Below are 14,752 nucleotides of genomic sequence, written 5' to 3'. Positions count from 1 at the left end.
TGGGTAAAAATAAAAAAAAAGTAAAGTCTAGAACCTTGTTGAGGAATCTTCCCTGAACCAACTATACCTCGAGTTCCTACCTCTTTGGACCTCATCCGAGGAATGATGGATCTCGTCCCCCTTATCATGGAACCAATGCCTTCTAATTGTGGATCTCATCACTTAGAAGATGGATCTACGACCTCCTCTCCTCTCCTATAAATACAATGCAGACTAAAGGATTACGGGTTAGATTTTGAGGTACCCTTATGCTGTCAAATTGAAGAGTGAAGGCTTATCATTGCAAGAGGAAGGATTGGATATTTCCAAAAGGGTTGCAATCTTGTCTTCCTATTGTTAATACAAAGTGCATTTTTTTTCTCATATAACGCGTTCAAATATTATATATATATATATATATCAAAAGTCCTTGATCATTCGGTTTGAAATGGCTTGAATTCATTTATATATATTGTTTTGATCTTGTATTGTTTCTTTCATTGCATATTCCATTTCAAGGATTTAAAGTGGAGTGTGATATCAAGCAAAAAAAAGGATTCAAGGCTTATTTCGGTCATCGGATAAGTTTATCTCTGAATGATTTAAGTATTTCTAGAGAATAATTAGTGTATTTTGTCTTGATTGTTACTAGGCTTGGTTTCCAATCCTAAGAAGATCTTGTTATGTCCGCAGAATGAGATTCGTCCAAATAACACCCGATTCGTCCAAATAACACCCTTAGAAGCGCCATCAAAATTCAACTTAAGAAAACCATAAGAGGGAGGTGAAATCAATGTATTGAAAAAGAAAATGACCTCTTGAAGGGGTTTATCGAAGAGAATACACATATTTCATGATAAATTAAGGCATTGCAAAATCTCGGCCTCAATGACATCAACTCTTCAATCATCCTTAGACCAAAAAGCTTCTAAAATAGTCTCTTGAATATTTTATTAAATCACACCTTTAACAACTGAAGCGAGTCGTTTCTAATCCCTGCACCAGGTGTCCCTTATGCCAATACATGTTATTTTACTTTATCTTTATCTTAAATTGCTCCTATAAATGTTTTAACTGGTGCTACTTCTAGCAGTATGACTGATAAGCATGGATGGACTGCAATTGATGGATCCACAGTTGAAACCCCTACTACTTTTCCCCCATATAAAGGAATCATCTTGGGAGAAAAAACAAATGCAGCCAAAGCCATTCCCCTAGTTCAAAAAGATGATAATGCCTTAGGAATTGATGGTAGAATTCAAAAGGCTAGTGAACAGTTAAATTGGACCAATACTGCTCTAAAGGGTCTAGAAATGAATGTGGCTAAAGCAGAAGATGTAAAGAAGCAAGTAGATATTGTACAGTCTTCACTTAATAGTGTAAATTCTTGTTTGAATAATTTACAATTTGATTCCAGCATGACTTGTTCTTACACCAAGGAATCATTGAATAAGATTGAAGAAATAGGAGAAAACTTAGTTGGACATATTGATGTAACTAAGACACTCCTTACTGGATTAAATGAGAAATTTGAAAGGATGCAGGTCACAAAAGTTGAGAAGCCAGTTCCAAATTCTTTCTTGGTGAAAAGAAATATAAAGATTGAGAATCCAATAAGAAATGTACATAAATTCCCTCTATTGTTCCCCAAAGAAACCACCTCAAAGATTGATGAGTCTGAACACATCAGTATTGCTTCCTTATTTAGGGAACCAGAAACAGAAGAACGAAAGTCTCAAGAAACACAAATCCTCCCAATCTATGAGCCTATTGAACATAGATTTTCTAGATATTCTGCTCCTGACATTGAAGGGAAGGGAAAATTGCCTAAAGCTCATACTTTCTTCCCTGATTCCCACAGAGAGTGGAACATAGACAACATGAGCATTGGCCAAATTCGCCAGATGATTGATTTAATGTATACTGACTATAAACTCATGTGTCTTCGAGGAAAATCAGAGGTAGATGCTTGCAGAACCATCATCCAATTTTTTACAGGTACTCTTCTCAGATGGTGGGAAATTGAATGTTCTCCTAAACTTATTGAGACCATGGAAGCAGAAGTTCTCAAGGATGAAAAAGGAGATGTTATTCATAATCCTGATGGTACTGTAATAAGCAATATGATTGGTTCACTAACATCAATGATTTTAGAACATTGGTGCGGTTGTGAAATAGAAATTGCCAACAAACATGAGGTCATTTTGATGAACCTCAAATGTCATAAGATGTCTCAATTTGATGATTTCCATAGAGATTGGATGCAGCGAATCTATGAGGTGAAAGATTCCAAAAACCTCCTCTGGAAGCAGGTATATCTAGCTGCTCTACCATCTAGATTTGTTGACTATATTAGATTGCAAGAAATTTTCCAGTTGCCTTTTGAGTCTTATACATGGGGAGAAATTTATTCCCTTATTACAAAGACACTGGTAATTCTTTGTACCAGCTCGAAGGTAAACAAGTCTTTGGAAAAACTGTCCAGACTACCAGATAGAAAGTCCATTTGCAGCAAATATGGACTGACAATAGATGACCCATTGTTCAAAAAGAGAAAGTCTAAGAAAAGGGCCAAAAGAGAATTCAAAGAAACTTTCTACAAAAATAGAAGGGATTATCCAAAAAATAAAAGGAAGTATTCTACAAGGGATAAAAGCCATAAAAAGAAGGGCCACTACAAATATATCACAAAAACCCATTATTATACTCCTTCTGACATCCATTTGCATACATCCAAGCAAGAAAAATGGAACAAAATTACTTGCTGGTTGTGTTGCCAGACTGGGCATACAGCTTCAAGATGTCCCCAAGGGGAAGAATCAAAGCTTAATAAGGGAAAAAAGACAGTTGTTTATGCTCAAAAGGCTAAACAGGTTAAGAAAGAGCATTTAGGCCCAAGCTTTTGCCCGAGATGTTAATCAAAGACTCATGCTACAGAAAGGTGCCCAAATCTTATTATCAAAGACTCAGCCCAGCAGCACCAACTAGAGGAATCGTCTCTTGATTCTTTTAGCACTTCAGAAGAAGAATTTCAAGTTAATATGGGCCAATATACTGATTCTGAATCATCTGAATGTTCTTGTTCTAATTCAGAAGAATGTGCATGTCATATATTTTATGAAGATGACTCTGAATTTTTGTACAGTTCCAGCGAAGAGGAAGAAAGAACAAAGCCTCCTAAAGAAAAAGTCCTCATGGCATTTGCTGAAGAAGAGGCAGAAATGAAGATTTTATCACATATCAGGACAATGGGAGATGGAGCCATGAAAAACCGCCTGATAGAAGCATTCACAGATCAGCTTAAATCAAAAGCTTCAAAAGAATCAGGTAAAAAACCTTTGTTTGTCGATGCATCCTATGAAAGGAACACTAAGTCTTTCCAAATGCATCACCAGAAACCAGGGAAATTAAGATCCCTGACTTTGGGAGAAGTGAGTGGTGAAATTCACCAACTCAAAGCAGAGATTTTTGCAATCAAAGCTCAAATTGTAGAAATTAAGAAAGGCAAGGAGATTTAAGAAGAAAAAGAAGAAGAATCCTGGAACACAACAGCCCATAGCCAAGAAATTCAAGTTGCTGAAGGAAGGTCAGACCCAAATTTTGGCTTTCAAGATATGAGATTGTTTACCATCACATATCAGCAACATCATGTTAAGGTAAAAATCTGTATCCAAGGCCAGATATTTTCCATGACTGCATTATTAGATTCTGGTACAGATATTAACATTCTTAACATCAGAAATGTTCCAGCAAAATATTGGGTCTCTGCTGAAAGAGAATTTGTAGGCCTAGGAAATAAGAAACTCAAATATGAAATTCCTAGAGCTTCACTATGTTTTGACACCCACTGTGTATACATGAAGTTTGCCATAGCAGACATCCCTGTTGATTGTATATTAGGGAATGTCTTTTTAGCTGCAGTAGAACCTCATGGCTCAGCCAGATTGAAAGGAAGTAGAGCTGGTTATTTTATTTCTGTACCGACATCTAAAGGTAGAAGAAAAAGAATTGAGCTTCCTTATGTTTCAACTCCAAGAGTTTCTACAATGGTTCAAGCCATGCAGAAATTAGACAAAGCAGAATCATTGCTATCAGATCTTAAAGATCTAAAAAGCACATTGAGGGTAGAAGAACAACTGAAACTACCCCAAATTAAAAGAAGAATCCAAGAACTGAAAGGAAAACTGGAAGAAAAATGTTGTTCAGAAGAGCCAAATGCTTTTTGGCACAGAAAGCAACATACCATTAAGTTGCCCTATAAAGAAGGATACACAGGAAAGCCCTGTAAAATCAGAGCAATCCCTATGAGCCAAGAATACAGATAACTATGCCAAAAAGAAATTCAACAATTGCTCAACAGAGGATTAATCAGAGAATCCACTAGCTCCTGGAATTGCTATGGATTCTATGTAAACAAAAGAGCTGAACAAATTAGAGGTATCCCTAGACTTGTGATAAATTACAAGCCTCTAAATTCAGTTTTGGTTGATGATACTTATCCCATTCCACATAAAGGAGATTTGATCAGGAGAATTGCAGGAGCCAAAATATTTTCAAAATTTGATTTAAAAGCAGGATTTTGGCAACTTGCCATTGACGAAGAAGATAAGTTCAAAACTGCTTTCAGTATTCCTGCAGGGCACTATGAATGGAATGTCATGCCATTCGGTCTTAAAAATGCTCCTTCAAAGTTTCAAAAGGTCATGGATGATATTTTTAAGCCATATTTTGATTGGCTACTTATATATATTGATGATGTTTTAATATTTTCCAAAAATATTGATGATCACTTCAAACATGTAAATATTTTCATGAAGTTAGTCAAGAAAAATGGGCTTGTGCTTAGCAAAAAGAAAATAGATGTATTTCAGACTTCTATAAAGTTCTTAGGCCACCAGATTTCTAATGGACAAATCTCTCTGCAACAACATGCCATTGACTTTGCAGACAAATTTCCTGATGTCTTAAAAGACAAGACACAACTGCAAAGGTTCCTTGGCTGCCTAAATTATGTAAGCAGTTTTTATCAAGACTGTGCCAGTGACAGGAGAGTGCTTAATAAGCGGCTTGGAAAAAATCCCCCTCAATGGTCAGATGCCCATACCAGAGCAGTGCAAGAAATCAAAGCAAAGGTAAAGTCTTTGCCTATTCTGTATATAGCAGATGATGAGGCATTCAAGATAGTTGAATCCGACGCCAGTGACATAGGCTGGGGAGGGATTCTAAAACAAAAAGTTGACAAAGAAGAACAAGTGGTACAGTTTGCCTTAGGAGTATGGAATCCAATAGAACAGAATTATTCTGTTATTGAAAGAGAAGTGAAAGCTGCATGGAATTGCATCAGCGAGTTTGCAGTATATCTAATAAACAAGCCTTTTCTTCTCAGAACAGATGCGTCAGCAATGAAGAAATTCCTATCCAAGGACATCAAGAAACCAGAAGAAGCAAAGTTTGCCAGATGGCAGGCGCTCTTTGCAAATTTTGATTTTTCCATTGAGCACATCAAAGGAAAGGACAATTGTCTTCCTGACTTTCTCAGCAGGGAATACCTTGAACAAAACGCAGCACATATCATGATGATTATTACTGAGTGGGACCAGCACCAAAAACAAGAGGTCTTGAGAACCATTCCAGATAATCAAGACTGGGATACATACAGAGACAACTGGAGACCCACATGGCAATTAAGGAACACAAAAGTCCTTGATGCCAACTTACATCCTCACATTGATCTCCAGCACTATGTACCTGAAAGAAAGGTGTACCCAAAGGGTAGGAAATGGATCCATGATATGATGTATGACAAAGCAAAAGCAGATGTTGGAACCGCAAGGCGGGCCCTGGAAACGAATTTTCATGACATTGGAGGTATCTGGCATCATGGAGGCCGTGACACAGGAATCTATGAAAGCTATTATTGCATCTACCGAACCAGAGACTTGTGGATCAACCACCCTCAAGTCCAACCATGTGCTCGATGGCCCAGAAATGATCCCAAGGTGATGTTCCCCGATACAGTTTATGATTTTTCAGATTATAAAAAGCTGTGGTGGGACTTCTTGAATGTTGATGACAGAGAAGAAACCCATTACACAAAGTTGAAATTCAGCACAATGGCAGCATCCCAGAAAAATCTACAATGTGAATGGTTTCAGAACTGGTGGACAGATTACGGAGTCAGCAGAACAGCCATGGACCCAGTATATCATGAAAGATATGAAAGAAAATACTGTCACAGATGTTTTGAGTACAACATTGGGGAATGTTTTCATCGCATATACAGCACAGTCAAAGAAATGACAGTTCAAGAGTGGGATCCTTTTCACATGACAAATTATTCCCTCCAGGAATACATGAGAGAGCACTTAGAATGGTATTTCTTAACCAAAGTCCAGCATCAAATCATACTGGGTAAACCCATGATAGTCCGGAGAATTTATACAAAGGCATGTGATGATCTACTTTATAAAAGAAACAGATTCCCTGATCTGACTGTATTTTGATTACGTACCAGTCACAAGGGCTTAATTGTGACCAGAGTTCCCGTGGGCTTTACTGTTTAAAAGCTTCCACAGTGTAAATATTCTCATCTAGTCTTTTTTCGTGGGCTTTTTGTACAAAAGTATCCATTGTGTAGATAGCCATAATGTCTGATATGTTTTAGGTACATGAATCTACTTTACAGACTATATCTCATGCGTTACCCGAAAGCAATTATTTAGTCTGCTTTATGGACCCGAATATTTGTGCGGACGTCGCTCAGGTAAAGACTGAAAAGTAATGATTCTTTAAGTCATTTCTGTCTGACCAACAGTGATGTTTGTCCCCCCTTCTCATCCTATATAAGAAAGGGTAAGGTTCATTTGTTGGGCATCGGCATTTGGAGAGTTTTGTGTGTGTTTGAGTCGAGTGTTCTCCTGCTCTGCATCTGCGGACATCTAGTCTGATCTGCTTGCAACACGAGAAATCACTCAAAGTCAGTTGGTTTGAGAAGCCTGCGTATCAGTGTGCTCGGCACTGATAAGAACCTAAAGTGGCTGAACCATTAGAAGAGTCAAGTGTTTGGGTGTTAAGTCTGATTCTGAGATAGAGCCTATACCTCGCCAGGAGCCTCCGGTAGTAACTTGCTCAATTTTGAGCTGTGAAAAGTCCGAGAAATGCGAGATTATTCTATCTCTGTATAGAATCCATTTCTATAAAAGCTCTGTGAGCATCCTGTAATAATTTTCTCCATTCTGAAATAAAATGAGTATGTCGTTCTGTTATTGAGTACCTCTGTGTATTTATAAGTCCGCTGTGGAAGTATTTTTCTCTGTGCTTTCATCCCAAGTTCGCAGGAAGTTCGCCAAAAGATCAAAGGGACACCAAGGCCATTTAAAGGCGTGGATGCCGTTGTTGAGGTCGTCAGAGTGTGAAAGATCCAAGTAGGTTCATCACTGGTTCATCAGGAGTTGGTTACTAGAGAAATACGAAGAGACACAGAGAAAGAGCAAGCTCGTGACAGGGGCCCCTACTAGAAATTGGTATCAAAGCCAGTAACGTCTGGTTCTAAAGGTTGGTACTCAGATCTATATTGCTTTAAGTAAGAATGGAGTCATTCAGAAAGTCTGTTTCATTTCGAGAGCTTGAAGAAGATGATTCCCATCCAGAAGAAAATCCTCTTAAAGAAATGTTTGAAAATAGTTCAAATAGGACCTTAAACTCTGCTGAACTTACTTATTAAGAATTTCAGCCTTCTGCAAGATGGGCTTTACCAGATATAACACCCTCTGAAGTCTGTAGTGATTTAGCTCCTTTTCATTTAATTGCTGCATCTAGAATCAGCATTAAAGAGTCTGTTAGTCAAGTCCAGGAAAACTCTGAGAGTATTCAGACAATACCACTACTAAATCCTCAGGCCTTACAAGCAGAAGCAAAAAGGTTAAAGACAAATTATCTGCATCTTGGTTGGATTAGAGTTGGCATCAATCCTTTGGTTCATAAAATATTAAAAACATTTGTGCTTGCTACTGTTAGAGATCTAACGCACAACAGATATACAGATTCTATAATTGGTGGGATTGTAGCCCCTTTGTCTGATGGCCCTGTATACTTTGATTGTTTCCCAAACTTTTCCATATATGTGTTTGATGAAACCATTAAAGATATCCTACAGCTGCAAATCCATACTACGGGTTTTGATATGAAGAGAAAGAGGAACAATATAGCCATCCAGACCAAAGCCTGTTTCAGACATACCAACACTTTATGGCCAGCAATCCGTCATACTCCTAGTCGAGATTCCAAATCAAGTGTGGTAGTCAAAACTGACCCAAAGAACCAAAAGATTGAACATCTATTGATAAAATGGGAAGATCTGCAATTCCCTGAACATTGGGTTGTAAATCACTCCAGGCCGCAAATTCCCCGAAATATCACTTCTGCCAACATAACTGAAAATGCTTCCAATGCAGTCATATCCTTTCCTCGCAGGTCAACTATTGATCGGAGAAGAATAGACGCTGCTTGTAAAACATCCAAATACTACAGAGATCCTTCCACTGTAGATACCGCCTGTTCATCATCATCCTTTTCTTCTTGTAAACATCCACAGCTTTTCGAATTAGCTCAGCTTGTTAATTTTTCTTCTTTAGAAGTAAAATGTCCAGATTGTACAAATGTCATAAATCTGCTTACCCTAGCTGAACAGAATGTTCATCTGCACCATAATCCTCGCACTGGTGTTGCTCCTCCATCCACTTCCATCAGCTCATGCCCGAATCCTAAATGTTCTGATATTCCTTTCCCACATGAGCCTGAGCCCGATTCAGATCATGTTCTCATGATCCATTCAATAGAAGAAGAAGACCCTAGGCTTACTCATATGATTTGCTTAATGAGACCAGCAAAGCCGAGGTATGGGTTGGGGAAACTTGAGCAATCAAAACTGATTCCAGAATGCAGATTCAAACAGTTTCCTTCTGACTGTAAAAAGCCTGCAGTCATGGAAATGCATAAGTTTTTTGCACTTATGGATGGATGTTTAAAATCACAAATCAGTTCTAAATGGATGAAAGAAATGTTGAATTGGGATTTGTATACAAATCCTCAAGCAGATGAATTTGACCAAGGATATACCCCAGATCAGAAAAGAAAGTTAGCAACGGATTGGAAACATTATATGGAAGTAAATAATGTTTGGATATCTTTCTACTCATGGAAAGATAAAATTGCTCCTATAAATGTTTTAACTGGTGCTACTTCTAGCAGTATGACTGATAAGCATGGATGGACTGCAATTGATGGATCCACAGTTGAAACCCCTACTACTTTTCCCCCATATAAAGGAATCATCTTGGGAGAAAAAACAAATGCAGCCAAAGCCATTCCCCTGGTTCAAAAAGATGATAATGCCTTAGGAATTGATGGTAGAATTCAAAAGGCTAGTGAACAGTTAAATTGGACCAATACTGCTCTAAAGGGTCTAGAAATGAATGTGGCTAAAGCAGAAGATGTAAAGAAGCAAGTAGATATTGTACAGTCTTCACTTAATAGTGTAAATTCTTGTTTGAATAATTTACAATTTGATTCCAGCATGACTTGTTCTTACACCAAGGAATCATTGAATAAGATTGAAGAAATAGGAGAAAACTTAGTTGGACATATTGATGTAACTAAGACACTCCTTACTGGATTAAATGAGAAATTTGAAAGGATGCAGGTCACAAAAGTTGAGAAGCCAGTTCCAAATTCTTTCTTGGTGAAAAGAAATATAAAGATTGAGAATCCAATAAGAAATGTACATAAATTCCCTCTGCTGTTCCCTAAAGAAACCACCTCAAAGATTGATGAGTCTGAACACATCAGTATTGCTTCCTTATTTAGGGAACCAGAAACAGAAGAACGAAAGTCTCAAGAAACACAAATCCTCCCAATCTATGAGCCTCTTGAACATAGATTTTCCAGATATTCTGCTCCTGACATTGAAGGGAAGGGAAAATTGCCTGAAGCTCATACTTTCTTCCCTGATTCCCACAGAGAGTGGAACACAGACAACATGAGCATTGACCAAATTCGCCAGATGATTGATTTAATGTATACTGAATATAAACTCATGTGTCTTTGAGGAAAATCAGAGGTAGATGCTTGCAGAACCATCATCCAATGTTTTACAGGTACTCTTCTCAGATGGTGGGAAACTGAATGTTCTCCTAAACTTATTGAGACCATGGAAGCAGAAGTTCTCAAGGATGAAAAGGAGATGTTATTCATAATCCTGATGGTACTGTAATAAGCAATATGATTGGTGCACTAACATCAATGATTTTAGAACATTGGTGCGGTTGTGAAACAGAAATTGCCAATAACATGAGGTCATTTTGATGAACCTCAAATGTCATAAGATGTCTCAATTTGATGATTTCCATAGAGATTGGATGCAGCGAATCTATGAGGTGAAAGATTCCAAAAACCTCCTCTGGAAGCAGGTATATCTAGCTGCTCTACCCTCTAGATTTGTTGACTATATTAGATTGCAAGAAATTTTCCAGTTGCCTTTTGAGTCTTATACATGGGGAGAAATTTATTCCCTTATTACAAAGACACTGGTAAGTCTTTGTACCAGCTCGAAGGTAAACAAGTCTTTGGAAAAACTGTCCAGACTACCAGATAGAAAGTCCATTTGCAGCAAATATGGACTGACAATAGATGACCCATTGGTCAAAAAGAGAAAGTCTAGGAAAAGGGCCAAAAGAGAATTCAAAGAAACTTTCTACAAAAATAGAAGGGATTATCCAAAAAATAAAAGGAAGTATTCTACAAGGGATAAAAGCCATAAAAAGAAGGGCCACTACAAATATATCCCAAAAACCCATTATTATACTCCTTCTGACATCCATTTGCATACATCCAAGCAAGAAAAATGGAACAAAATTACTTGCTGGTTGTGTGGCCAGACTGGGCATACAGCTTCAAGATGTCCCCAAGGGGAAGAATCAAAGCTTAATAAGGGAAAAAAGGCAGTTGTTTATGCTCAAAAGGCTAAACAGGTTAAGAAAGAGCATTCAGGCCCAAGCTTTTGCCTGAGATGTAAATCAAAGACTCATGCTACAGAAAGGTGCCCAAATCTTATTATCAAAGACTTAGCCCAGCAGCACCAACTAGAGGAATCGTCTCTTGATTCTTTTAGCACTTCAGAAGAAGAATTTCAAGTTAATATGGGCCAATATACTGATTCTGAATCATCCGAATGTTCTTGTTCTAATTCAGAAGAATGTGCATGTCATATATTTTATGAAGATGACTCTGAATTTTTGTACAGTTCCAGCGAAGAGGAAGAAAGAACAAAGCCTCCTAAAGAAAAATTCCTAATGGCATCTGCTGAAGAAGAGGCAAAAATGAAGATTTTATCACATATCAGGACAATGGAAGATGGAGCCATGAAAAACCGCCTGATAGAAGCATTCACAGATCAGCTTAAATCAAAAGCTTCAAAAGAGTCAGGTAAAAAACCTTTGTTTGTCGATGCATCCTATGAAAGGAACACTAAGTCTTTCCAAATGCATCACCAGAAACCAGGGAAAGTAAGATCCCTGACTTTGGGAGAAGTGAGTGGTGAAATTCACCAACTCAAAGCAGAGATTTCTGCAATCAAAGCTCAAATTGTAGAAATTAAGAAAGGCAAGGAGATTCAAGAAGAAAAAGAAGAAGAATCTTGGAACACAACAGCCCATAGCCAAGAAATTCAAGTTGCTGAAGGAAGTTCAGACCCAAATTTTGGCTTTCAAGATATGAGATTGTTTACCATCACATATCAGCAACATCATGTTAAGGTAAAAATCTGTATCCAAGGCCAGATATTTTCCATGACTGCATTATTAGATTCTGGTGCAGATATTAACATTCTTAACATCAGAAATGTTCCAGCAAAATATTGGGTCTCTGCTGAAAGAGAAGTTGTAGGCCTAGGAAATAAGAAACTCAAATATGAAATTCCTAGAGCTTCACTATGTTTTTACACCCACTGTGTATACATGAAGTTTGCCATAGCAGACATCCCTGTTGATTGTATATTAGGGAATGTCTTTTTAGCTGCAGTAGAACCTCATGGCTCAGCCAGATTGAAAGGAAGTAGAGATGGTTATTTTATTTCTGTACCCACATCTAAAGGTAGAAGAAAAAGAATTGAGCTTCCTTATGTTTCAACTCCAAGAGTTTCTACAATGGTTCAAGCGATGCAGAAATTAGACAAAGCAGAATGTTTGCTATCAAATCTTAAAGATCTAAAAAGCACATTGAGGGTAGAAGAACAACTGAAACTACCCCAAATCAAAAGAAGAATCCAAGAACTGAAAGGAAAACTGGAAGAAAAATGTTGTTCAGAAGAGCCAAATGCTTTTTGGCACAGAAAGCAACATACCATTAAGTTGCCCTATAAAGAAGGATACACAGGAAAGCCCTGTAAAAGCAGAGCAATCCCTATGAGCCAAGAATACAGATAACTATGCCAAAAAGAAATTCAGCAATTGCTCAACAGAGGATTAATCAGAGAATCCACTAGCCCCTGGAATTGCTATGGATTCTATGTAAACGAAAGAGCTGAACAAATTAGAGGTATCCCTAGACTTGTGATAAATTACAAGCCTCTAAATTCAGTTTTGGCCGATGATACTTATCCCATTCCACATAAAGGAGATTTGATCAGGAGAATTGCAGGAGCCAAAATTTTTTCAAAATTTGATTTAAAAGCAGGATTTTGGCAAGTTGCCTTTGACGAAGAAGATAAGTTCAAAACTGCTTTCAGTATTCCTGCAGGGCACTATGAATGGAATGTCATGCCATTCGGTCTTAAAAATGATCCTTCAAAGTTTCAAAAGGTCATGGATGATATTTTTAAGCCATATTTTGATTGGCTACTTGTATATATTGATGATGTTTTAATATTTTCCAAAAATATTGATGATCACTTCAAACATGTAAATATTTTCATGAAGTTGGTCAAGAAAAATGGGCTCGTGCTTAGCAAAAAGAAAATAGAAGTATTTCAGACTTCTATAAAGTTCTTAGGCCACCAGATTTCTAATGGACAAATCTCTCTGCAACAACATGCCATTGACTTTGCAGACAAATTTCCTGATGTCTTAAAAGACAAGACACAACTGCAAAGGTTCCTTGGCTGCCTAAATTATGTAAGCAGTTTTTATCAAGACTGTGCCAGTGACAGGAGAGTGCTTAATAAGCAGCGTGGCAAAAATCCCCCTCAATGGTCAGATGCCCATACCAGAGCAGTGCAAGAAATCAAAGCAAAGGTAAAGTCTTTGCCTATTCTGTATATAGCAGATGATGAGGCATTCAAGATAGTTGAATCCGACGCCAGTGACATAGGCTGGGGAGGGATTCTAAAACAAAAAGTTGACAAAGAAGAACAAGTGGTACAGTTTGCCTCAAGAGTATGGAATCCAGCAGAACAGAATTATTCTGTTATTGAAAGAGAAGTGAAAGCTGCATGGAATTGCATCAGCGAGTTTGCAGTATATCTAATAAACAAGCCTTTTCTTCTCAGAACAGATGCGTCAGCAATGAAGAAAGTCCTATCCAAGGACATCAAGAAACCAGAAGAAGCAAAGTTTGCCAGATGGCAGGCGCTCTTTGCAAATTTTGATTTTTCCATTGAGCACATCAAAGGAAAGGACAATTGTCTTCCTGAATTTCTCAGCAGGGAATACCTTGAACAAAACGCAACACATATCATGATGATTATTACTGAGTGGGACTAGCACCAAAAACAAGAGGTCTTGAGAACCATTCCAGATAATCAAGACTGGGATACATACAGAGACAACTGGAGACCCACATGGCAATTAAGGAACACAAAAGTCCTTGATGCCAACTTACAGCCTCACATTGATCTCCAACACTATGTACCTGAAAGAAAGGTGTACCCAAAGGGTAGGAAATGGATCCATGATATGATGTATGACAAAGCAAAAGCAGATGCTGGAACCGCAAGGCGGGCCCTGGAAACGAATTTTCATGACATTGGAGGTATCTGGCATCATGGAGGCCGTGACACAGGAATCTATGAAAGCTATTATTGCATCTACCGAACCAGAGACTTGTGGATCAACCACCCTCAAGTCCAACCATGTGCTCGATGGCCCAGAAATGATCCCAAGGTGATGTTCCCCGACACAGTTTATGATTTTTCAGATTATAAAAAGCTGTGGTGGGACTTCTTGAATGTTGATGACAGAGAAGAAACCCATTACACAAAGTTGAAATTCAGCACAATGGCAGCATCTCAGAAAAATCTACAATGTGAATGGTTTCAGAACTGGTGGACAGATTACGGAGTCAGTAGAACAGCCATGGACCCAGTATATCATGAAAGATATGAAAGAAAATATTGTCACAGATGTTTTGAGTACAACATTGGGGAATGTTTTCATCGCATATACAGCACAGTCAAAGAAATGACAGTTCAAGAGTGGGATCCTTTTCACATGACAAATTATTCCCTCCAGGAATACATGAGAGAGCACTTAGAATGTTATGTCTTAACCAAAGTCCAGCATCAAATCATACTGGGTAAACCCATGATAGTCCGGAGAATTTATACAAAGGCATGTGATGATCTACTTTATAAAAGAAACAGATTCCCTGATCTGACTGTATTTTGATTACGTACCAGTCACAAGGGCTTAATTGTGACCAGAGTTCCCGTGGGCTTTACTGTTTAAAAGCTTCCACAGTGTAAATATTCTCATCTAGTCTTTTCCCGTGGGCTTTTTGTACA

This window comes from Pinus tabuliformis, chromosome 2_1 (genome assembly GCF_031772625.1).
Source record: "Pinus tabuliformis cultivar Carrire ecotype Pingquan chromosome 2_1, CPIR1, whole genome shotgun sequence".
Taxonomy (NCBI): Eukaryota; Viridiplantae; Streptophyta; class Pinopsida; order Pinales; family Pinaceae; genus Pinus; species Pinus tabuliformis.
This window is presented reverse-complemented; position numbering follows the sequence as displayed.